Genomic DNA, 27,093 nt, shown 5'->3' on the forward strand with positions numbered 1-27,093 from the left:
AATATGAGGAGAGAAACTGGTCAGTCAATGGATATGCCAATTGCAGCAACAATGGTTGGATTGCTTTGATAACTGTTTTCAATTAAAGATACAGAAAATGGAAGGAGGGAGAAAGGGTAGATAGCAAGATTGCCAGGTAAACCCTTGGCTTCCAGGTGAATGACTGGGAGGAGTTTTCCTAATAAAGACCTGAGTCTAGATAATGATTTGGTAATTTTCACATTTCTCAATGATTTTTTTTCTCCTCCCTCAAAGGGCAAAACTCAGGAGAAAAAGTAACTAGCTCTGGAAGTGAGAACAGATTAAGAATTAGAATGCCCTCTGCTGTTGTATGGTACAAATTGCAGATGAGGATGAGCCTTTATTTGACCCTAGTCCATACTGATTAGGGCTTAGTATAGTGGAAAGAGAAAAAAACAACTTTTCTTAAGGAGCTACTAAATACACAACACTGGGCTGAGTACTTTATGAATATTATCACATTTGTTCCTCACAACAACCTATAACATAGGTATTACTCCATTTAAGTGAAGAAAACTGAGGCATCTATGGAGTTTTAGGTATAATAAGTATGGGAGGTTAGAATTGAATTCAGGTCTTCCTGATTCCAAGCCCAGCACTCCATCCACTGCACCACTTAGTTGCCACCATAGATGAACAAAATCTTCCCTATGAAGCTTACTACCTCTGAGGTCTTAAGCAAATCACTTAACCTATCTGGTTAAAGGGAAGAACAGTTAAGTGGTGAAGAGAATAGAGCATTGGCCTTGGAATCAAGACAGGAGTTCAAATTCAGCCTCAGACACTTGTCACTTACTAGTGTGGCATTGGACAAGTCACTTAACCGTGACTGACTCACATCTAGGGCCATCTCCACTCATTCTGATACATATCTGGCCACTGGAACCAGATGACTCTAGAGAAGAAAGTGGGGCTGGTGACTTAGCACAGGCCCCCTCACTCAAATCCAATTCATGTGCTTGCCATGGCATCACCTTCCCTGATTATCATGGTCTTCTTTGAAAAATGAAGGACAAAGCATCAATAAAACTCATCAAAATAAAGGAATTTGGATGAGGTGGTTTCTGAAGTCTATCGAACTCATCGAACTCATCGAACTCTAGAGCTATGAACCTAGCATCATGTACAGGTCTCAAGATAGATGATATGTGCTTATAAAAATGTATAAAGGACATATATAAATTATCTATAAGGTTAGAAGGGTGGACTAGAGAGAAGGCACTTGCAGCCAGAAAACCAAAAAAAAAAAAAAAGATCATATAGGGGCAGCTAGGTGGCACAGTGGATAGAGCAATGGTCCTGGAGTCAGGAGGACTTGAGTTCAAATACGACCTCAAACCTAGCTGTGTGGCCTTGGGCAAGCCACTTAACCCCATTTGCCTTGCAAAAACCTAAAAAAAAGATCATAAAGAATACGGCATTTGAGCTGGACTTGGAAAAAAGCAAGGAATTCTCTTTTTTTATAGTTCAACTTTTTAAAAATATTTTTAAATTTTATTTTTTTGCTCTGAACTGAAGACATAAAACAGGCATTTCCATAACATAGGAAAGAAAAAAAAAGATGATTGAACATGAAACTGCAAATCCATTAAGCACCACTTGTTATTCCTTTTGAATATATAATAAAGTTATTGTGTAACTTTCTTTTTTTTCTTTCCTCTTCACCGCCCCCCCCCCAGAAATGGATACCTTTAGACACAGATATGTAAAAATACATGTAAAATCATTCTATAAATACTTCTATTTATCAGCTCTTTTTCTGAATGAAGATGACAGCCTCCTTCATAGGTTCTTTGTAGTTAATTTGGATATTTCTAATAATCCAAATGACTTACTCAAAGTAGTTCTAAAGCTGTATACAATATATTTTATTCTCTTGGTTCTGCTCATTTCACTCTTCATTATGTCATGCAAGTTTATCCATGCTTTTTAAAATAATCAAGCTTGACATTTCTTATAGCTTAGTAGTATTCCATCACAATAATATACCAGAACTTGTTCAGTCATTCCCCTGATGATGAGCATCCCTGAAATTTCCAGTTCTTTGTCACCACAAAGAGAGATTGTATAGATATTTTAGAACACAAAGGTTTTCTTTTCCTTTGTTACCTAATCATCTTTGGAAATAGATCTGGTACTGGTATTGTTGGGTCAAGGTATAGGTAGTTTAATCTCTTTGGGCATAATTCCAGATTGCTCTCCAAAATTTTTTGCGATTGGTTTGATTAGTTCACAGTTCCACCAACAGTGAATGAGTATCTTGATTTTTCCACATCTCCTCCAACATTTGTTGCTTTCCCTTTCAATCAGGTGAGAAAGAAGAAAAGTCTGTGCAAAGATGCAGAAATAGAAGATAGAAGGTTGAATGTGAGGAACAATAGGAAAAGGTTGGTTTAGAAGGAATTTAGAATGCATTAAGTTGAATAATGTTTAATAAATTTGGAAAGGTAGGCAAAATATCAATATACTATAATATGCAATTAAGAGAGTTTTTTCAAATTTTCTTGGGGGGAAGAAGTCAAGATCAATTTAGAATAGCCCTCAAATTAAACTGCACACTTGCACACAAGAGTTATTCATACTAAAGGAAAGTGTTAATGGTCCCAAGCTTTCTCATTGTCCTCCTTCTTTCAAAAGAACCTGAGGGTTATAGTTTGAGAGCTGGAAAAGACTCCAGAGATTATCTAGTCCAACCACCTTATTTTATTTTATTTTATTAGGTTTTTGCAAGGCAAATGGGGTTAAGTGGCTTGCCCAAGGCCACACAGCTAGGTAATTATTAAGTGTCTGAGACCGGATTTGAACCCAGGTACTCCTGACTCCAAGGCTGGTGCTTTATCCACTACGCCACCTAGCTGCCCCATAACCACCTTATTTTACAGATAAGAAAACTGAGACCTGAAAAGTAACGTGACTAGCTGAAGGGTACCCAGAGTGTAGAGAACAGAGAAAGGATTGAAAACCAGATCTTCTGTCTCTAAAACCAGGATTCTTTCCTATTCTGCTCCTATTTACCATATTTCCCTGTAAATTGAGTTTCTTATAGTAGATGACAAATGAGGTTATCAAACTCTGGGGGAAACGTACAAGTGTAAACCATGTCACTGTCACTATAAATAAATAAAAACCTCAAACAGTTATACCAGTTGATAAGATATAGCTTCATACTGTTACCTGACATAAACAATGCCTGAAAGCAGTGACAGATCAGCCCTTGTACTTGGGAAGTCCTGTTGCTATTTACTAACACCATGCTGGAAACTCTGCCTAACTTTTTGCCATTTGCTTTGATAGAAAACAGGCCATCTCCAACCTCAAAAATATAGCTCTCCATTATGAAACATCATTCTCAGTGTAGGGAATTCTAGAGATACAGCTGCTTGTTAAGAGCAAACCCTACAGGTTCTGCTAATTCAATAAGGGTGTATTTATATAATTTTTGAAAATCTTGGTCTTTCTATAAATATCCACTTCAGCTAAGTTCTTTAAATTTCAGAGGAGTGATCCATTTGTTAAAGATGTTTCTCAACACACTAAGTATTCATTATTCATGTTTCTCTCATCCAAATGGAGAAAATAGAGTGAATTAGCCCAAATCCTTGGAAAAGAAGTTCTTTTTTCTTATGCTTAGAATTGAATAAGAATATATATATATGTATATATATATATATGACAAAGGGGGAAAGAGAAGGGGGAGGGGAGAGAGAGGGAGGGGAAAAAGGGGAGGTAAAAAAAGAAAAATGGAGAGAGATAAAGAGAGAAGGAAGAAAGAGAAAGAGAGAGAACAGAGAAAGAGATTGACAGAGAGACTCTATTAAGTGCTTACTATGTGTTGGTGCTATTGCCTACACTGAAGATACAAATATAAGACAAACTAAAGAATTGACATTTTAATAGGAAAAGACAGCACATAAAGTGAAGCTGGAGAGTAGGGGATGGTTGACACATTCCGGACATAGTGTGAGACTGTTGCATAGGAATGTTTAAGAGACTCACTTACCTGAGATAAGGTGAAAGAAGGGCTACCTGTCAGAAGTTAGAATGGTTCAGGGGCAGAATCCAAAATTCTTGGAGGCAGCCCTACATTGGGGCAGGCTATGGACTCTGGAATGGCCCCTGCTGACTAAAATTATATAGAGAAAAATTCACCATGATTCCATGCTGTCTTCAATGCTCTCAAGGGGACTGACCAATTACAAAAATGTTCCCCCTCGGTCCTCAGAAAGTTCAGGAATTAGGCAAGTCCTGATTCTGGCAGCAAGCTCCATGGAGTATAACCTTGGTTGCCCATCTTCTAGTGGAAATAATTGATTCCACAAACTGTGATTCACAGATTTTGGACATATCTCAGATTCCAATAATGTGATGTGAAGCAAGTCATCTTTTTTTTTCCTTTTGATTTCTGGAGATCAGAATGTGTTTGGAAGGAATCCAAGAACTCAGGGAAGTGGTTTTAAAACCTTCTGGGGAGAAAAACCAACTATTTAAACAGCTTCTTACCCCCTTAAAAAAATATCACATATCCCTTTGTTCAGATGAATATGATTTTTTGAAACAATAGGATCTTAGATTCATAGCCAAAATGACCCTTTAGGCCAATCCCCTTATTTTACAGATGAGGAACTGAGACTTAGAAAAAGGAAAGAAATGGACTTTCCCATGAATCCAGTCCATATCAGAGGCAGATATTAACCCTAGGTCTTCCTGGCTCTCAGGTCCATCTCACTAGAGCTGCCTAGGAACAGACCAACCCTTTGGGGAGCTTATGTTTTCATTCAAAGGTAACAGGGAGTAAAAGCACTTTTGATCTGGTTAAGTTATAATTTAGCTCTTATGAATTACTTACCTGCAGTGAGACCGTGGCAAAGTTACTGAACCTATACTCTGATGCCACATCTTCTAAGGAAAGGACTCTGGTTCTCACAAGGTATACCAATGAAATTCATCTCTGACACGTCCCACCAAGCAGGAAAGGAATGAACAAGGGCCAATTGCAATTTGTTATTCATCTAAGGATCACTGTAATTAGATGTAAAAAAAAAATACATTTCCGGAATTCAGAGCACCCAGGGATGATATTTATTGTCACAGAAACCCATTCAGTTCAAGTCAACAATCTGTAGGTAAAGTCCTGAGTTAGGTACTGGAACTACAAAGACAAAAATAAGATAGACCCTGCCATCAAAGAGTCGCCATTCTATTAGGGTAGATGCAATATGTACACAGATAGGTGACTGTTGTTTGTCTTTCATTCTCGAAGAAGACCATGACATCAGGGAGGTGATGCCATGACAAGCACATGAACTGGATTTAAGTGAGAAGGGACTGTGCTAAGTCACCGCCTCACTTTCTCCTCCAGAGCCATATGGGTTCAATGGCAAGAGAGGAATTGGGATGACTGGAGATATTCCTAGATGTATGTAGAAAATAGAGAGAAAAGTAATTACAGGATTAGGGAAATGGAAAGATGACAAGAGAACACTAATGAATGGGAATTCTGTAAGATCTCTGTAAGATCTCATTCCTGAGCTGTCCTTTGAGCATGAAGCAAGGACAACTATTTATTAAGCAACTTCTATGAACCAGACACTCTGCTAAGCCCTTTAGAAACTTTATCTCATTTGATCCTCACAACAACTCTGGGAGGCAGCTGCTCTAATGTGAGGAGGAGTGTGTTCCAGACTGACCACAAGAGGGAATGTGGGAAATGGAAGGTAAGTAGATCTTTTTGGATGGACTAGACTGCAGGTAAAGGAGGAAGGAGTGATCCTTTTAGAACTATAGATTGAAATTATATCGGGGGGTTTGAATGCCAGGTTGAGGAGTCTGTATTTGATTGAAGAGGAAATAGAAAGAAGATGAAGTTTCTGGAGCAGAAAAATATTGATTTATCTTTTCACCAGAAACTGCTGTTTCTGGATTACCACTGATCAACACATGACTGCATTGAAAGCAACTTTCCTTAAGAGTGTCATTCCTTTTTTTTTAATAATTAACTTTTGAAAACAGAAAAGAAAGCTTTAAATTGGCTGCCCTTTTTCTAGAGTATTATCAGTGGACTTTTTTACATGCATTAAGATAACTTTCATTCATATAGTTCTTTAAAGTTTGCAAAGTTTCTCAATCTAATGGTTCAAGAAAGACTTGAAGGAATTCACATTATTCTGTCTCCTCACAAAGATTGTCTGCTCAGCTATGGAAGGATTTGAATCTGACATCAATAAAGGTACAAATCCTTGCAGAATTTAAATAAAGGTACCCAGTTAATAAGAGGCAAAGACAACATTGGAACCAGATCTTCTCTCTCCAAATTCAAACTCTTTTCTCTTCTATTCCCATTTACTCTATTTTAGTATTCAACATGTCACCTAAGGTCATCAGGCTTTGGGAATACTGTAGGAGTGCAAAACATGTTCTGGCCTCTATGAATTGATAAAAGGATCAAAGCAAGTGTGCAATATTTAAAGCAACATGATATCGGCATTTGAGTCTATTACTATGATCCATTAACCATATCATGAAAGAATTTCCTCTGGCATATCATTCAAACTGTGATTATTGATGCCAGATTCTAAAATGTGATGCTGAATTGAAAGGTCATGGCCAAGCTGACTTCAATCTCAATATCGGGAAATGACCAGAGCTGGTGGGGAAAACCCCCAGCCATAACAACAGAAAAAAACAGTTTGTATATGTGGGTTCTGAGTGAAGTAACTTCAAATTCCAGATCTGTGAGTGTCAAACCTCTTTAGTAAGCACTCAGTGACTTCTAAAAATACATAGGAGTCTCTGGAGACCTTGGTGACCAAACCCGCAGGTTGTCTTTTTTAAGCATGTCAGTGACCTTCCGATGACACTGGGGTGTTTCAAGGTTTCCAGAGAATTTGTTTTCTGTATTTCACTTTGTGTCTCATGGGCTAACCCACCTTGACAGGTGTGAGGGTTTTTTTGGGTTCTGGTGTTTATGTTGCCATGGTAGGATGCAAACATTCAGAATCACCGAATCCCTAAGTTGGAGCAGGGGAGGGCAAGCCACCTGATCTACCCTGTACCTGAACAAACCTCTCCACTGAAGTTCCCCTGACATCTGGGCATCTGACCTTTCCCTCAAGGCAGTTCATTTCTCTTATGAACAGTTCCAGTTGTTAGAAGGTTTTTCCCTTATATAGAACTGAAATCTTTGTCCCTTTGTCCCCACCCCAACCATTACTCCTAATTTTTCCTTCTGGTATCAAGTGTGGTATGGTGGAAATAATATTCTGGAGACAAAGAACCAGGGTTCAAGTTCTGCCCCTGACATGGCCTGTATGACCTTGGATAAGGCTCTTTACTGCTTTGAGTCTGTTTCCTAATCTATAATATGACTCCGAAGCCCCTTCCTACTCTTCTTCTATGATCCCTGATGCCTCTGACAACTCTCACATGTAGGAAGGTAGTCATCACATTCCCACCAGCCTCCCCGCCAGCATCTCTTCTCAACCAACGAGATTCTTTATTGTTTTAACTGAAGTGTCACAGTGAATAGAGCCCAAGCCCGGGAATGAGTTCAAATCTAGCCTCTGACACTAGCTATGTGAAAGTGGGCAAATCACTTAATCTCTGCCTCAGTTTCCTCATCTATAAACTAAGGATTGATGATAATAGCATTGATTTCTTCAGGTTGTTGTTGTGAGAATCAAAGATAGCATTTATAAAGTACTTTGCAGACCTTAAAGCACCATCCAAAATGCTTTCTTGATAATGATGATGGTGGTAGCAATAATGATAATGATGACAATGACCTAAACACTACTCCAAAGATCTAGTCAGATTTGCTCTAGTCTCCTGACAGATTTGTATCAGTCATCTTCCAAGGTAAACTTCGCTGCCTCTATTGGAATTAATCACTGGAAATGAAGTTCCTGGGGAGCAGTATTCAGCTGAGTGTTCTTGAAGGTAAGGAGTCATCTCAGCACACGAAACTTGATCTGTTTGCCACCAACCAATATGCTAACTTTCCTTAAAAAATTACTATTAGAATTACTTTTCTTTAATAGTTAGCTTTCAATGACAAAAATGAAAACCTTAAATTGGCTGCCTCTTTTGCCCAGCATGTTATCATTTACAGATACATAGTTTACATAAGCATAGTTTAAAATAACCCCCCTTCCTATAGCTCCTTAAGATTATAAACCTCTTTACATGAGCCATTTCATTTGATTATCAGAATGATGCCATGTGTCAAGCACTATGGATAATATTACCTCCACTTTACAGAAGAGGAAACTGAAACTCGGGTAGGTTACATGACTTGACTAATATCATATAGCTAATAAGTTTTGTACACAGGATTTAAACCAAGTCTCCCTATCTCCAAGTCCACCATTCTATCTACTATACCAAGCTGCCTCCTATTAACTAATTAATTTCCCTAAGAATCCAAAATGGTAAGTACAGAGAGCTGATGAATAAACAGAAAGAACATCAACTTTCAAAAGAATGGGATTCAAATCCTATCTCCAACATTGACTAGCTCTTTGTTCCTAAGTGATTCATTTAAATTATCAGACCTTTTCCTGGGATGATCCTCCTATGTAAAATCTGGATAAAAATATTCATGAGTCTAGCTCACAGATAATATGATAAGAAGATGAAGCAATCACTCACATGCTAAATTAAGGTGAATCATTACTATGACCATTTTATAAATAATTAAATTTTGCTTCATGTATTATATTTTACTCCCATGTGGGACAACTAGGTGGTGCAGAGGATCCACTGACCTTGGAATCAGGAGGATGGGAGTTCGAATCCAGAATCAGACACTTGCCACTTCCTATCTGTGTGACCTTGGGCAAGTCACTTAACCCTGATTGCCTCACATCCAGAACCATCTCTAGTTGTCCTGATTCATATCTGGCCACTGGACCCAGATAACTCTGGAGGAGAAAGTGAGGTTGGTGATTTAGCACAGAACCCCCTCACTCAAATCCAGTTCATGTGCTTGTCATGACAATACTTCCCTAATGTCATGATCTTCTTTGAGAATGAAGACAAACATCATCCCATGTAATAAATAATAAAATTTAATGTAATTAATAATTTTATGATTCTATAATAATTTTATTGAAATTTAATATATTATATGATCATATATAATAATATGAATAATTTAAATGATGATGATATTTACATTGATATTTGATATTCATCATTTATGTGCTGCTTTAAGGTTTGTGAAATACTTTACTACTATTATCTCATTTGATCCTCACAGAAACTGTGGAAGGTGCTACTATTGTATAGTATATAGTGTATATATATATACACACACACACACACACACACACACACTCAGTTTCTTCCATTACATAATGGAAGAAACTGAGTCCAAGAAAGGTTAAGTGATCTGACCAGATCCAACCACACAGCTATAAAGAGTTGATCGTCGGATAGCCCTAATTTCGGATCTGGCATTCTAGTTCATATGCCACAAGGCTAGTACTCAAATCCAGATCTTCTGCCTCTTAGATTCATGATCTTACCAAAAAACAGCATTTTCTGTAATGGAGATGTAAGAAGCTTTTTTTGTAAGAAGCTTTTTCATTAAGATCAGGGATCAAGCAAGTTTGTCCATTATTATCCTTGCTATTCAATATATTAGATATGCTAGCTATAGCAATAAAACAAGAAAAAGAAATGAACATGGACAAAGATACAACAAAATTATCACTTTTTTGCTTATATTGACCTAGATCTATGATCTATCTTAGGATCATAGAGCATAGATTTGGATCTAGAAAGGACTTAAAAGTCATGTCGCACAATACAGTCATTTTGCAGATAAGCGACTGAGTTTCTATTATACCATGAAAACTTTTGCAAAGAACTTTACATACATTTTTATAGGGTTTAGAGTCAGAAGGGACCTCTCAGTCCTTGTAAAACCTTTCTTTCAGTAAAGTTCTGCAAGTTGGAAAATATGGAAGGTTCATTTGTCCTTAAGATATAGAAATAATAATTTTAGTGCATGTTTCCCAAAACTCCATACTTAATTAACACTTGATTCTAGTTAAGTTCCCGTTACATAAATTCTAGTACGACTTTGCATAACTGCAGCACGATTCCTGTCAGATACAATTCTCAAATCACCTTATTCATGTTTTGACATTAGTCTGAAATTTGATTAACAGCAGGATAAATAAGAAGATTAAAATTTCAAAGAATGAAGGCATTTACGCCAAACTGCAGCGTGACAGTGGTGGATACCTGAGACTAGAATTCAAAGTTGATGATTTTTCTTTCAATAATTATATGAATATATCAGGAGAAAAGCACTATTTTACATGTGAGGAGGTGTGGAGACACCCGATGAAAATCTCCCTTTCTTAAATTGCCTGAGTAATACCACTAACTACAAATGATGAAAAGCATTGATTTTCCTCTAATCCTAGTATGTATATTTCAACTATAATCTAACTTCCTATTGAATTTGTTAGGAACTAGTGGTCTCTTTTTATTATTTACATTAATATTAACAGGAAAAACAATGGGAGGAGCAAAAAAAAAGACTAACCTTAATGCTATAAAATATAAATGTTAAAGGAAGCTGTGATAAAACCATTTCCCCCCATAATATACATTGTCTTTTTTAGCTTTTTTTTAAAACTTTAACCTAAATCTGAGACCCTCTACTGATTAGATCTGCCTGACAGGAGTCTCTTGATCTAATCTCTGTAGAAGGAGAAACTAAAGCATCTATAATATCCATGTTTAATTTAGTGGCTGATACCAATGGAGCAAGGGCGGCCTCAAGTGGCTACATGGAGTGTCTCATTGGCAAGTACATTATAGGATCTGCAACTGGAAGAAGCCATCTAATCCAGGCCCCTCATTTTAGAGATGAAGAATCTGAGGCTAAAAGCATCTAAGTGACTTTTCCAAAATCACACGAGCAGTAAGCATCAAAGGCAAGATTTGAACCCAGTATAGATGACTCCAAAGTATTGTGTGCTATGGAAAAGACATTGTGCTGTATTACAGGGAAAAGAAAAATATCTCTGCCAAAGAAGTTATATCAATGGGTGGGGAGTGCAGGATGTTCACAATCAAGTATGTATATATCAGGAATATAAAAGAGAGAAAGAAGGCTGAGAGGTAGAAGAATTTATAAAGTAGAAAGGGAAAGCACCTGGTTCAAATGGAAAGAAACCTAGATTTGGAGTCAGATATACTAGTTCTGCCTATTGCTTCTTAGTCAAACTTAGACAAGGTACTCAACCCACCAAATCACCTTTCCTTATCTATCTTCTATATATTATTCATCCTTCATTTTTGAAGAAAATTCATGACATCTTAGGGTAATGGTTTGACTTGGGTGTGAACTGTTAGGCAGAATTCAAGTGAGGCAGAGTCAACCTCAGTTTCTCTTCCAGAATCATCAAATTCCAGTGGCAAGATTAAAGTCAGAGTTACAGGTGATGGCTCAAAATGGAGTGGATGACTTTGGCATCTTTGTGTCTGACCAAGCTCTAAGTACTCTAAATTACCTGCTTCAACCAACTTCATGGCCATTGGGACAAATTGTTTTCATCTTCTCATTCTGCCATTGGACATCATCATATACATGGAGTAGACATCTCGCTAACTCACCAACAGGTTTGAGCCATTTGGTTACCTTCAACCTGGTTTAACTCATCTGCCAAGATGGTTTTCCTTCAGTGTGGCCACTACACATGCTATAGTTTTTTGGAGTCACAGATGAGAGTCAAATGAAAGGTAGACACTGATGGATGAGCAGCCCTTCAAAGGGCTCTGCAAAGCCCTCACACTTGAGGCGCTAGTCCTCCCAGAGTAACTCCTATACTTACCTTATCTATAAAATAAGGGTGTTGAAGTGGGTGGCCTCTGAAGACCACTTCAGGGTCAAATCCAAAGAATGGGATTTGATCTGTGTAAGCTCACAGATCTTGCTGGTCTTGGGTCATGGGTTACCCTAAAATAGAATGTCGGGATTACAATGATATATTCTATATATGATTTGATCAGAATTATTCCCTCCCTATTAAAGGAAGTAACTTAATGTAGCCCAAAATTAGATTCACTTTCTTGGCAATGGGAAAAGTATTAAATCTGGAGCTGGAAGACCTAGGTTTGAATCCTACCTCTGATGCTTGCCTGGGTGACCTTGGGCAAGTCATCTCACTTCCTTGTTTTCTCATCTAAAAATGAGTAGGTTGGATTAGATGGGCTTTGAGGACTCCCAGAGTCTAGACCTCTGATCCTATCATGAGAGATAGTTAACAGAGAGGAAAATAAAACTTAGTCTTGCTGAGCTCTGTAGAAGTGATGTGGGTTACAATCATTTATGAGAATTGATGTTGTTAATGGAAAATTGCCATATACACACAGAAACTAATATCACACCCATCAAGAATCAAGGCCAAATTAATCCTGAGATTTATTCCATTCTATTGCAACACCAAATTCTGTCTCTGTGGAATTCATGTGGCTCTGCCCCGTCATCTGTTGGTCATCTGCTCACTACATCACACACAAACTTCAAGGGGAAGCAGAGGCCTTATATAGCAAAAACTCAACAAATATTGATTGATTAACTTCACGGAAAAGCAAAATTGAATCTAGGGGTTGTTTGGGGTTGTTTGTTTAATTCTTCTATAAAGCTCTGAGGGAATAATAGTAAGAGCTAGCATTCAATTATACTTTATGGTTTGTATAATGCTTTATATTTCCTTTGATCTCCACGAAAACCTTACAACGTATGTGCTATACATTGTGTGTATATATTGTGTGTGTGTGTGTATGTGTATAGTACCAAGAGTGGAACACTATATTCTATATGTGATTTGGCCAGATCAAAGTACTTCAGAACTATCCCCTCCCTAGCAAAGGAATAACTTTTACAATAGCCCAAAATTGGAGTTGCTTTCTTGCCTATGACAGAAAACATGGAAAAAGTAGTAGATTTGGAGCTGGAGGATCTCATTATCTCCATTTTACAGATAAGGCATAAAAAGATTAAATGTCTATAACAGAATTTGAATATGGGTCTTTATGACTTCATGACTCCAAGTTCACCTGACTTCTTTATGGACTGAATCCATAGAATTAATAGTAAAATCAACTATACCAAATATACCAAAGTTCTGTATCTAGATGTTGTACTTCCTTGGAAAGTAAGGTAATGAGAATTAAATAGCAGTAGAGGGAAGTGGGAATGAGCTGAGACAAGTAAAATATGAAAGAATCTAGGTGAGCACCATGATGAATTACTATGGGGAAAGAGAAATGTATAGAAATCACTATCACCCTTATCTTCTCCAAGTTACATAAAACAAAAAGATTGTAAAACAAAGAGAGCTGGAAGAGGAAATAAAAACCAAAGCAGATTCAAAGAAGGTATATCTCATTCCCTTTCATCTTGTTACTGGGATGGGGTGGAAGATGCTTTCCTGAGCCTATACACAATAAACTTCCATCCTAATAGTCTTAATTTGATTGCAAAAAGCAGCTACCTTGTCTACCTGCATTATATAGTCCATAGAATATTAAACATAAAGATAATAATAGTATGACTCATCCTAGAATCATTTCTATTTGAACTCTGTTGGAAAAGTAAGGTGAAAAACATTAACCCAAGCACTACACGCTCCTTTTCTCCAAGTCTACTCAGACAGAAAGTCAGGTCCCCAGAGGATAGCTAACTTCTTCCCTCTCAAAGTTCTGGGGGAGGGGTAACTCTGAGTGAATTAGAGTTGTGTAATACTATTAAAATATAGAAAATATTGTGCATGCTCTAAAGAATAGAACAACCATTTAGTTAACAATAGCTGGTATTCATGAGTTTCCATCTGCCATATTCCCCCAATAGCAATTGACCACTTACAATCTCTCCAATATTAACCAACTCAATAATATAAATTAACTATTAGAGAGAAATATTTACTAGGAAGGAATAGCAAGTACCAAACTACAAAAATATCTCTTACCCCACCCACCCCAGAAGGGGTGCACAATTTTCTTTCTTTATATCTGCTCCCTGGGATGAGTGGATTCAAACAAAGTAGTTGAAACAAAACATTCCTCCCACCATATCTCTTCATGCCCACTATGTCTCTAATTCTCATGCACCTAAGACCAGGAAAGATGAAACACAATAGGGACAGAAAAAAAAAAACTGAGACACCGTACTTCAGCTACGGAAAAGGCAAGACAAAGGAAAGAGTAGCTCCCCAAGCCAGAAGCTAACAGAAGTTCTCTTTGAAAACTGTCAAGGAAAAGAGAAAACGTTTTTCTGTTCTCAACTTAAGTTTTAACTCAGCAGTCCAATTAAAAGATTTTTTGTCATCATGCAGTGATAAAAGGAAACAGTTGGAGAATACTTGCACCACTCTGCAGTGGAGATCAAAAGAACTCCTCCATCATGCAATTACAAAAGCACGCTTACCAAGACACTGCATGAATTGGCAATAGACAGAAAATATGCATACTCTAAAAAATAGAACTAGACCTTGGAGGTCAGTCCCACCATTATTTTAATAATAGCTTATATCTATATATCATTTTAAGGTTTGCAAAGCACTCTACACATGCTTTTCATTTGATCTTCACACTTCCCCTATGATACAGGTATTGTAATACAAAGAATCTGAGATTTCATGAATGCACATAGCTCTCTTCACCAATGTAGAGTATATTCATCTCTGACTTAGTAGATAAATCCTAGGCAATCACCTGAGGAATTAAGAGGTTAATTGATTTGCCCCTGGCCAAATAACCAGTAAACTAGTAAAAGACAGTAACTCAAGACCTTCCTGTATCCAATTTCACTATAACACAATGTCTCATGGAATATATATACTATTACCCAGACCTGAAAGATGAGCAGATTGAGTCTGAGATAGGTTAAATGACTCACCCATGATCATAGAGTAAGTAGGTGTCAGAGGCTCTACTCAAACCTAGGTTTCTGGACATAGTATGAGATTTGACAGCTCAACAGATGACCCAGGTCAAAGGAATTCTGGTGGTTGATTTGACTATTGGTGGGTTTTTAAAAAAAAAAAAAACTATTTTGTCTCTTCTTCAACTCTGACCTTCCTGGGGCAGGCTGATTTTGGGGCTAGGACGAGTAAATAACATAATTAGTAGGGTCATGCAAACTATTCTGGAATTTCACTTGGTAAAACTAGAGTAGGGTAGGATGGAACAGGTAACTTTTTTCTTTCTTTAGATTTTTGCAAGGCAATGGAGTTAAGTGACTTGCCCAAGATTACACAGCTAAGTAAATATTAAATGTGTCTGAGGTCGAATTTGAACTCAGGCCCTCCTGACTCCAAGGCTGGGGGGGACTCTATCCATTGTGCCTCCCAACTGTCCTGTGCAAATAACTTTTTATTCTGTATTTCCAGTTCCCTGCTTTCCCTAAACTTACATTCCTTGACATCAGATTCCAATTTCCTTCATCTTTTCCCTTTTGTCTGCTCTATTCAATATCTGTTGACATTTCCTTTCATGTTTACAAGGTTTTTGAACAGTTTTTGATTTGCATTTCCTAACAATTCTGTTCACATGCCATATGAAACAACCTTGGTTCTCAAAGTGAACTTTCATGCTTAATATTTCTCATCTTGTTTTCATAATTATTGCTCAAGATCTTGCTGAGCATCTTCCTCTCTCTCTCTCTCTGTCTCTCTGTCTCAATTGTCTTTCTCTGTCTCCATTGTCTCTCTCTCTCCGACTCTCCTTTCAAATATTACTGAAGTTTTTTTCCTCTTCCAGATTCTGTCTCCTGTTTACCATAAGCCTAGCTTTGTCTATTATTCTCACCTCCCACCACTGCTAGTCACTTCCTCCTGCTCCTCGGAAGCACACACCTACTCACAAACAATTGCTATTTGACAACATTCAGATCACATCTGCTTGACTGGAGAATTTCCTTTTAAACTTTTTAGAGGAAACAACCTGTTCCTCTTTTCCTTTTACATGGACATGCTCTGGTGATTTTTCCATCATTCTTGGACTCCATTCTGGCTAGTATCACTTGACAAAATCAAATCTGCTGCCTCAAATAGTAAATGACCAACTTAATCATTGTCTAAAGTAGCTCCCCCTCCACCCAAAGTTCATTCTATTTTAATGAGTCATGTCATGGGAAAAAAAATTGCATTCACCTTTGATCACTTATATAAATATCAATGAGTTCACATTGACCTTGGAGTAGTTATTTAGGGAAAAAAAGAGTTTTTGCTCATTCTTTAAAGCTTTCTTCCTTGGCTTCCTCTAATACAGTGATTGCTGCCAAATCCTCCCCCTTCTCCCCACCCCCCCACCCCCATCCTTCTTAGAGCTTTGTACTCTTTGGATGGACACATCTTGGCCCTGCAAGGAAAGGTCACCTAGCCTGTTTTCTCAACAATCCAACTTTACTTAAAAGTTTCTCAATATGCTGCTTGAATCAATTCCAATTTTCTGCTAGGTTTCCCATTTGGCTTGGAATAAGCCCTTCACAGTGTTGTTCAAATTAACTCTCTACTCTACTTTGGTGTTTACAAAAAACTTCAAAGAAGTTTTATATTGGGAAAAAAACAAATTCTTTCCACAATTCCAAGAAACTGGGAAGCAAACTTCTGCATCCAATCACTGATGGATAATCTCAACCTTATCCTTTTTACCTGTTGAATTATTAAAAATATAGTGTGTCCATAAACCTGGGTATAAATCTCCTCTTCATACTTTAAATCTCATGCTTCATACTATCTGGATGATCGTGAGCAAGTCACTTTATTTTTTTTAAAACTTAGTTTTCTCATCTTTAAAGTAATTAAGTTTGACTAAACAAACTCCAAGTTTTCTTCCAGGTCTAAACTGATGATCCTTTAATGGTTCAGTCAATTCTTAGGCAATTTCTGAACTTATATCCAGACTTCTGGATTTAGAGTTGAAGAACTAGGGTTCAGATCTCATCTCTGATGTTTTCTGCCTATGAGATGTGTTCCTTAGTTTGCTCAATGTAAAATGAGAGGGGAGGACTAGATCATCCCTGAGGTCTTTTCTAACTCAAGATCTATGCAAAACCCTTTGATCCAAGGACTATTAATTTGAAGGTTTGAATTTATTTATGTTTTAAATTGTCCTTGACCCAGCAACTGGCTTAGATCCTCTAATATCTCATGGAGGTTCAGGAGAATTGGAGTAAAATGAACCACCTGAATCTTTGCTGAGTCATTAATGATCCTGACCTGGTAACTTGGAAAATATTGCATTATTTAGTTTGTCTAAGAAAGCAGGACCCAGAAGTAGCTCACTGTTCTCCTCTTTCTGCATGTTTGGGGGTCTAACAACAATTCATGTGTCACCTTCCAACATTCATAGCTACACACACACACACACACACACACACACACACACACACACACACACCACTTAGCATAGAGTTTCATAAATATTTATTGACTGACTGATTGATCTACCTATATATGAACCCAACTATTTCAAGGAAATTTCAGGGAAAAATATATTATCTCTAAAGAACCTCATGACACCTTCTTTGGAGGACAATTACATGACCAATTCATAAGGCCTGTATCTTTCACTATATTTGATTCAATCAATCACTTTGCTGATCTTTGAGCCCAAGTATGAGAGTTAGTCTTATTCTTAGAGTCAATCAGGATAAATGTCCCTGATCAAAAACATGTCTTGGATTTATCCCTAGGAACAAATTGGAATAAAAACAATCCAGTTATAATTCAGATTGATTCTGGCACCATCCATAAATTCTTCTAAGGGAGAAATGCTGTCTGGTAAGGTCAGCACACAAATTACAATGATGTCAGACACTGTTTCACACGCAAACTACCTCCTGAAGGTTTGTGGAATAAGATGACAGATATGTTTGGTGTCAGTGAACCCTAAAGTATCTCCTGAGAAAATTTGAGTCTAATGATTTACTTATATAAAACAAAGTTGTTGATCAGTTATTAAGGAAATTTCTTTTTCTCATCTTTTGTAAATACTTTTACTGATACCTCTAGTGCAAACAAATATTTCTTTAAGAAAATGAGCTAACCCAACATTGACCTTTTCCAAATACTTACAGATCATCATTTTTATTTCATCAAAATGGAAAGAGCGTATTATCAGTCAATCACATGATGTGACGATAGCATAGAATCATAGAATCTGGAGTTGAACTATGACTTAGAGTCATCTCAACCAAGCTCATCATTTTACTGAAAAAGAAACTGAGGCCCAGAGAGGTTGTGATTTAAGAGTTGAGATTTGAATCCAAGTCTTCTGGCTCCAGAATCAATGCTTTTCCTACCATTATATCTACTGTATTACATGACAATTACAAACTTTTTCTCTGAGTTCTACCTCTTCTTACTAATTCAATTTAAAAAAAATTTAATTGGCTACAGTGTACAAAAGCATTAGACTCCAAGGATACATAACAACAATAATTAATAGTTCTACAGAGTAGATAGTGCCACATAGAAGATAAAATTCTATCTGATAATCACTAGTTGGGTGACACTGGGCGAGTCACTCATGCCATCTGCTGGTTCTCCAGTGAATTTTAGAATCCAAAGATGCTATTGGTTCACTCACAAAGGAGCACTATGAAGTATAAGCTGAGAAGGTCCAGAGGGCTAAGTTTCCCTTCCTGAGAAATGTTTGGGTCTGTGTTGTTGATGCTTTTCTGGGGAACACAAAAGGTGTGGGAGGTAGAGGACCCAACCAGGGAAACTGAAGCTTGAGTATCTTGGAACCTAGGATTTCAGATAGTATAGTAGCAACCATCTCAATAGGAAATCCTTAAAGACTCAAGGTCCCAAGCTACAAGCCCAAGGTGACCTTTGGACTTTGAAATGAATCTCCCAACCACCTTCCATTTCTCCCACTCCCTCCACCCCCAGAGAAGGAGAGATTTGGGGGGGGGGGGAATAATCATATATTTGTTCCAGCTATACTTTTAAAATTAATACTCTTCTATAGAAGGTAATCTGATTCATAAAAGCTTAAATGGAACTGGGGTGCTTAGATCCGTAAAACTCGAGGAAACCCACTTAATGAGGGTTTGGGTGAATGGAAGGCACAGAGAAACTCCCCTTTCCCCCAAGAATACCAAAAAACCCCTGGAGAAGAGGTAGAAATATACCAGACCTTTGCTTTTAGGCAGCAAGGGCCAAAGTAATCAAAGTTACTCTATACAGATTCTGCCAAGAATAAGAATGACACTAATAAGATGCCTTTATACTTACCATGTGACTACACTACTGTTTCATCACTTATTCCCACAGGAGGCTGACAGAAGTGGGAGTAGAGCTTCCATTTGTTATTTTGAGGAACAACAAAGATCTAACAATATCCTACATGGAAAGCATAGAACTAAATGTGAATAAACTGGCTGACTTAACTCCAGTAGCCTCCAGGATCAAACCAAGTTCTTTACACCCTGGTCCCTCTCTACTGTTCCAAGATTTTTAGACTTCAGTCCCAACCATGTTCTATGATCTGATCATACGCAACTGAATTCTCTTCTGCTTGTATACCGTACACAATGGCTCTCTCCTCCAAAGCCAACCTGGTTACATCTCACACCTCAAGTTTTAGGGTGGTTTGGTGGGAAGGGAGGTCAAAGTATCTACTCGACCACCATCAATTCAGCCCCTACTGACTGTTCCCCTCCTCCCCCCATGACTAGTAACCCTGTTCTATTTAAATACTTAACACTAGCTAATTCTTATAGGGGCAGCTAGATGGTACAATAGATATATCCTGGAGTTAGGGAGATTCCTCTTCCTTAGTTTGAATCGCAAACAATGACCAGTTGTATGACCCTGGGCAAGGGTTTGCCTCAGTCTTCCTACCTGTAAAATGAGCTAGACACATGAATAAACCATATTTTCTGAGTTTGCCTACGGGCATGGCAAAGTCATATAGGTGCTTAGAAGGTAATTGCTAAATTTTGAGTGTATTTACATGGCAATCACTACAAATGAGGACTTGATTTATTAGGCTTATTAATTTCTAGGCTTAAGAAAGAGATGTAGTAGTAATAATGGAACTTAAGCTTAAAAGTATGCTATATATACTTTTTTTATTCAAAGAGATAGTGGTGAAACATTTACCAGCATGAGGGGAGACAGGAAGAAAAATTTGAAACTCAAATCTTGTAAAAATGAGTGCTGAAGTTTTACAGTATGTAATGGGAAAAGTAAAAAAAAAACTATTAAAAATAAAAATAAAAATAAAATGACCTGGAAAAGGAAATGGCAAGCCATTCTAATATCTTTGCCAAGAAAACCCCAAATGGGGCCATGAAGAGTTGGAACAGCAACTGAACAGCAAAACAACAAAAAATTTACTAGAGTGGTATAAGAACATTTGTTACAAAACATTTCCTAAGTATAATATGCTCTTCCACAAGTACATATACTTTCCAGAGGGAAAAGAGTCAGGTATTAGCACAAATGGCAAAGGGAGTAACATGCAGTTTCCAGAAGTCTTCATTATGTTCTTCTCAGTTTTGAGGTAGATTTTCTATGAGACTCTTTGTTAGTTATTCCAGAGCAAATTGGGGAGTCTGAAATCTCCAAATTTTACAAAATTTACAAAACCCTCCCTTGGTAAAAGAAAGGAAGGAGATTGAGGTCCAGGCTGAGATCTGAGCCTCCTTCCCCATCAATCAATCCCCTCTCCAGATTTAACCTGAATAGTTAAGCTGTCAGACCTTCAATTTTCCTGGATTCTAAACTACCTCACTCATTTTGTAAAAGCTTAGAAGACCAAGGCCATTGCACAATGAGAACAGACTTCCTTTAGCACCTAGTTGATATGTTTTTGACTGCTTCAAGGAGATGCCCAGGCCTTGATCATGGGTTTATTCTGATTGATCAAATGATTAAATAAAGATTTTTTCATTGATGTGAGTGGGGTGGAGCCTGAAATATGCTGGTAAATATTCCACCACTATCTCTCTGAAGGAAAAAAATGTACATATGACACACTTTTAAGTTTAAGCTCCATTATTACTACATCACTTTCTTAAGCCTAGAAATCAAGAAAACAATGAAGTCCTCATTTTAGTGATTGCCGTGTAAATACACTCAAAATTTAGCAATTACCTCCTATGCACCTATATGACTTTGCCATGGCTCTAGGCAAACTCAGAAAATTTCATAGTTGAAAGGGAATTCTGAAATCTAGGATATAAGGGGAAACAAACAGTAAAGGACCTACTTTGGGCCAAATCTGTGCTAAAGGCTTTATAAATATTTCTTTTGATCTCCACCCTAAGGCAATTGTTCTTATCTCCATTTCATAACTAAGAAAAATTATCCAAGGACAGTTTTGAACTTAAGTCTTCCTACCTCCAGATCCAATGTAGCACCTTGTTAACCATTGCCAGAAATATTCATGTCCTCTATAATAGTCCTGAGGATTGGTCATCTGGCCTCTCTTGAAGTCCTTCCAGTGATAGGGAACTCATAACATAGCCCATCCTACATTTCATAGACTACACTAATCCTTGGGAATAATTCCTTACATTGTCCCAAAATGCACTTCTCTATAATTAACACCCTTTGGTCCTAGTCCCACATTCTGAACCCAAGCAGAGCCAGACCAACCCACCTTTCTCAAGACAATCCTTCAAATATTTGAAGGCAATGTTTATGTCCTTTGAGTTTTCCCTTCCATAAGCAAAACCTCCTCTGATTCCTTCACCCCATCTTCCCAACTTTTGGTTGGGAAAATTGATTCCCAATTATTTTTTTGCATAGGCAATTCTCCATTCCTGGAAGGTACTTTCACCTTTCCTCTAACTCTCAGATTTCTTATTTTCCTCTAATATTCAACTTAAATACCTCCTTTCTTATTTACCCTTTCTGTCAGTCCCTCTCTATCTCTGTCTTTTTCTCTCTGTTTCTGTCTCTCTGTCTCTGTGTCTGTCTGTGTGTGTGTGCACGCATGCATGTTTATCTCTTTCTCTGTTCAAATCATCTTACCTTTACCTCTGTAAATGGAGTGGGGGGGAGGCCTAGCACATATACAGACTCCATTTACAGGTGAAGGATGTGTAGGGACCACTTCCAAGAGAACTGTGATAACTAAATCACATGTGGATATTTTATAATGGTTCCAGTTGGCTGCCACATGCTTAGAGGAACATTTTTACACTAGATGCATAACTGGATCTATCTTTTAAAGGATATGATAAAGTATTAACCCTGGAATCAGGAGGACCTGAATTCAAATCCAAACTCAGACATTTACTGCAGTGCAACCCTGGGGCAAGTTACTTCCCTCTGATTACCTCAAAAAAAAAAAGTTCTGACCCACTTCTATTTACTGTATTCAAAACTTGAAAAGGAATTGACTTCTTTTACACAATCCAATTGATACCATATGATAAGGCAAAGGACCATAGGGCCTCCACATACCCACCTACAACATCATATACTCCCTGAGAAATGTCACCTTGGCCTTTTAATTTACTCTTTTCCATTCTAGGTGAGGGATATAGAGTTTCTCACTGGAAGGAATTTCAAAGATTACAGCACAAGCCACAGGAATCCAAAGTCCAGGAATGCAGACATCCCAATCTTGATTCTTTAAGGATTATGAAGCAATCATCTGAAATGACCCTTGGAACTCCAGCCAAGAAGAAACTGGCAATAATACTAATTTTTGACATGAACTTGATGGGATCAATGCTATGCAGAATTTGCGTGTGAGCCTAAACCCAATCCCACCCCCACTCAGAGACAAAGATTGAATCAGGGAGATTATGCTCTGGAAATTATTGGGGAGAATGTTGTACATTTGTTCATGCTATAGCTTTAAAGTAAATATTCCTTTGTAAAAGTAACCAATGTGAAATGACTAAATGGAAGCAGGGCTCTAGTGATTGGCTCCTAACAATTGGGAAGAATACAGCCTGGGGGGATGGGGGATGGGGTGGCCTTGATCCAAACAGATACCCACAAATTGCTAAATGCAATTAGATAGATAGATAGACAGACAGACAGACAGATAGATAGATGTCAATCAGTCATTTGATTCATTGGTAATACCCTTGCTTTGAGCAATATGCAATCCTCAATTATTCAAGCTTCAAATGCATGCCTAAAACAAATATTTAACCAAATTAACAGAAGCATAATAAAACAAAAGAATTGAATTAACATTATCACTTATTTACCTCTCCACATGTTTGTACCTACTACAGCTACATGAGCAGGGCTCCTCCTTGTAAAGATGGAACATGAGAGCATGCTCTATACAAGCCTAATCTAACATTCCTTGTTTATGTTCATCTCCTCTCAACTCACATTACTTTCCCCATCAACTAAGTTCAGAACGTCATCACCCCCATCTGGACTTTTGCAATGACCTCCTCCATTGCTCTACCTGCTCTCCAATCTAGCCTCCATACAGTGGCCAAACTGCAGTTCTGACCATCTGAAGAAGCTTCGATAACTTCCCATTACCTCCAGAAGAAAATAGCAAGTACTTTCCCTGTGGAGCTTTGAAAGTACTTCATTAGCCTGTCTTTCCAGACCAATTATCTGAAAATCTGAACTATCAAGTCCAGTGGTACAGAATGTAAATAGAAACAGGGCTTTTTATACCACATTGGGGGCAGTACACTGACTTCGAAAACCACACAGCAACATTTTCTGAATCTACTGTATTTTTATTTATTGTGTTCACTATCTCCCAATCCTATTTCATTCTGGTTCAAGTTACAAAATGATCTAACCTTAGTCACCTGCAGTGTTTCACCACCCACTTCCATCATTTGGCATGGGTTATCTCCTCATCCCCAGCTCTTCAAAGCCTCACATCCAATGGCCTTCAAAGTTCAACTCAAGGAGCACTTCCTCCATGGATTCTCTTCTCTCATACTTCCTTCTTCACTGATTACTAATGACTCATCACAGAAATGACCTTGCATATACACTATGTGTACACAAGGGCCCACACTTGACCTTGACCACATATTGTTTTTCCTATAGTGTAGGTGCTTTGAGGCAAAAAAGGTTTTATTCTTGTCTTTGTATTTCTAATCCTATGGTTCTTAATAAATGCTTGCTCTCTTGCTATTTAATAGGGATAACTATAATCTTACACTTGAATTCAAAGATCATTTTTACAAATACAATTTGGAGTGACATAGCTAGACAGATGTGTATCCAAAAAAAAAGAGTTGGGAATGGGGGCTGAGTGGATTGGAAGAGAAATTTGGGCCAACGGTGATATGTCAGAAATAAAAATAAACCATAAGTTGATTTAAGACTGTAAATGGAGGCACAGTGCCCAGAAGTATGTATCTCTGTCTTCTTGGTCAGACCACAATTGGAGTTCTGTCTTCACTTCTGGGCACCTTGGTTTAGAAAGGGCAATGAAAAGCTGGAGAGAGTTCAAAAGAGACCATCCAAGATGGCCTAGGGACTTGAGATCATATCATTTGAAAATTGGTAGAAGGACCCAGGGAGGTGTAGACTGGAGGGGGAAAGAAGACTTGTGGGAAGCTCACTGAACTGATTCCCACCAACCTCATGGATTTTCCAAAAGGAAAAAAAATAGGCTTTACATAAATAAGAAACTCTTGGCGACTAGGAAGCTGAGCAGTAGAACAGGCTGCTTTGTGTCCTGACCAGAGGGTCATTCTCTCCCTAGAGATCTATGGTCAAGCAAAGGTTGGAAAAACTTTGTTGGGTCCTTGGTAAAGGGGACATTTTCTCAAACTACAAGTTAGAATAAATAAATGGTTAGTCCCTGGTGACTTCAGGTGAGAAAATTAAAGAGAATGATACAATGTCAAACCAGATGATTAAAATGTCTCAGATTGAAATACTACCTCAAACCTCTCAGACTGGCCAATATGACCAGAAAGGACAATGATCAATGTTGGAAGGGATGTGGGAAATCTGGGGCACTAATGCATTGTTGTTGAAGCTATAAACTCATCCAATCTTTCTGGAGAGCAGTTTGGGATTATACCCAAAGGGCAACAAAAATGTGCATACCCTTTGATCCAGCAATACCACTACTGGGTCTATACCCTGAAAGATGATAAAAAAGGGTAAAAACATCACTTGTACAAAAATATGCATAGTAGCCCTGTTTGTGGTGGCAAAGAATTGGAAATCAAGTAAATGTCCTTCAATTGGGGAATGGCTTAACAAACTGTGGTATATGTATGTGATGGAACACTATTGTTCTATTAGAAACCAGAAGGGATGGGAATTCAGGGAAGCCTGGAAAGATTTGCATGAACTAATGCTGATTAAGATGAGCAGAACCAGAAAAACACTGTACACCCTAACAGCAACATGGGGGTGATGATCAACCCTGATGGATTTGCTCATCCCTTCAGTGCAACAAGCAGGAACAATCTTGAGCTATTTGCAATGGAGAATACCATCTGTATCCAGAGAAAGAATTATGGACTTTGAACAAAGACCAAAGACTATTACCATCAAATTAGAGAAAAAAAGCATTATATTATTATGTAATTTTACTATCTCATATTTTATTTTTCTTCCTTAAGGATATGATTTCTCTATCATCACATTCAACTGAGATCAATGTATAACATGGAACCAATGTAAACACTAACAGAATGCCTTCTGTGGAGGGTGGGAGGAAGGAAGCAAGAATGGGGGAAAAATTGTAAAACAAAATAAATAAACTCTTTCTTTAAAAATAAAATAAAATAAAATGTCTCAGATTTATTCTTCACAGTACCCAGTTCTGCACAGCAGAAGTGTGAGATTGCAAATGAAGTTGGAAATGTTTCTTCTTTAGATCAACAGCACCATGCACCCGTCCTCCAAGTTCTGAGTTCTACCCTCTGAATCTTGCTTATCTCATTTGGTAGGGACATTACAAGACTGCTATGTTTCTTCCATCTGTGAAGGCATGACTTCCCATTGGGTGCTGTCCTTCAAATTTCTCTCCTGTTACTATTTATTTCTCCACTAGGAACCTCATGCAGATATTATATAGTAGCATTATCTCAGAAGACCTGTCTACAGTGCAGAATATCTCATTTTCTCCATACATGAATATGGACTTTAAGTAAAATTTCTATTAATTTGCAAGAAATATTCAATGTTTTAAGGGCTCTGCCCTGTATTATTTTTAAAAATTCTGTGATCACAGAATTCATATTTCTCACAAATTGATATTTACGTGACACCTTTCCTCCAGTCTCATCCCAGTGTCTTTTCAGAATGGAATAGTGATTTTGGAAGAATTGAAGTTACCCGAATTCCTGCTTTAGAGAAAAGGAACTACACTAAAGGATACTGGAAGTGATTTGTCTGGAGGTGGAAAGGAAGAGCAGATGAGCAAATACCTGGGCTTCTCTATTCCCTACTGTAAATCTTGAAAAAAATTACTAGAGAGAATTATAATAATGAATGTTTTTATAATCCTATAAACTTAGCAATACTTTAGATGGTGGGTTTGGAGGATCATTGACTTAGAGCAGGAAAGGATCTTTGCAGTTATCTAGGTCATTTTACAGTTGAGTAGCTGAGGACCAGAGAGCCAGTGACTGAGTTTACTCAATTAATAAGGGGCAGAGTCAATATTTGAACTCAAGACCTATGACTCCAAATATCTGTTTTTCCCATTGCAACAAGAAAAATGTGGTCCCTACATGTCTAGTCAAGAGATGCCAACCTTGCTCTGGAGGCTTAGTTTAGTTTTTCTCACCTTTCCTCCTTCCATTCTTCTGAATGGAAGAGCAAAAGAACTTTTATTCTTTCTCCTCAGGTTGCATATATTTCTGAGAAAATGTGTTCCAGATTTGGGTAAAAAATATTTTATTGGTATTTTTTGTTATGCAATATCTTTAAATTGCTTTGAACTAATTGTATCTTCTGGCTCCGTAATAAAATTAGTGGGGGCTTGAGAGTATGGCTTCAAGTGGACACAGACCCACAGGGAAACTGGAACCTGGGTTGACCTTATCTGTGAGGTTTAGTGGTAAGTACTTATTACCGAGATCATTTTGCAGAAAAAGAAACTAAGTCTGATAATAAAAATCTG

General features: G+C 37.7%; 1 long non-coding RNA gene across 3 annotated transcripts; it reads left to right on the forward strand.

Annotated features, from left to right (window-relative positions):
• The first annotated feature begins 5,362 nt into the window (after positions 1-5,362).
• On the forward strand, positions 5,363-25,693 carry LOC141512667 (uncharacterized). Of its 3 annotated transcripts, none has more exons than XR_012475566.1 (5): positions 5,363-5,735; positions 7,842-7,956; positions 8,228-8,297; positions 10,783-11,658; positions 22,540-25,693. It is a non-coding gene; the product is annotated as an uncharacterized LOC141512667 (long non-coding RNA). The 3 variants fall into 3 exon arrangements; XR_012475569.1 differs by having other exon boundaries at positions 7,853-7,956; XR_012475567.1 differs by lacking the exons at positions 10,783-11,658; positions 22,540-25,693 and adding an exon at positions 8,762-9,062.
• The last annotated feature ends 1,400 nt before the right edge of the window (positions 25,694-27,093 follow it).

This window comes from Macrotis lagotis, chromosome 2 (assembly GCF_037893015.1).
Source record: "Macrotis lagotis isolate mMagLag1 chromosome 2, bilby.v1.9.chrom.fasta, whole genome shotgun sequence".
Taxonomy (NCBI): domain Eukaryota; kingdom Metazoa; phylum Chordata; class Mammalia; order Peramelemorphia; family Peramelidae; genus Macrotis; species Macrotis lagotis.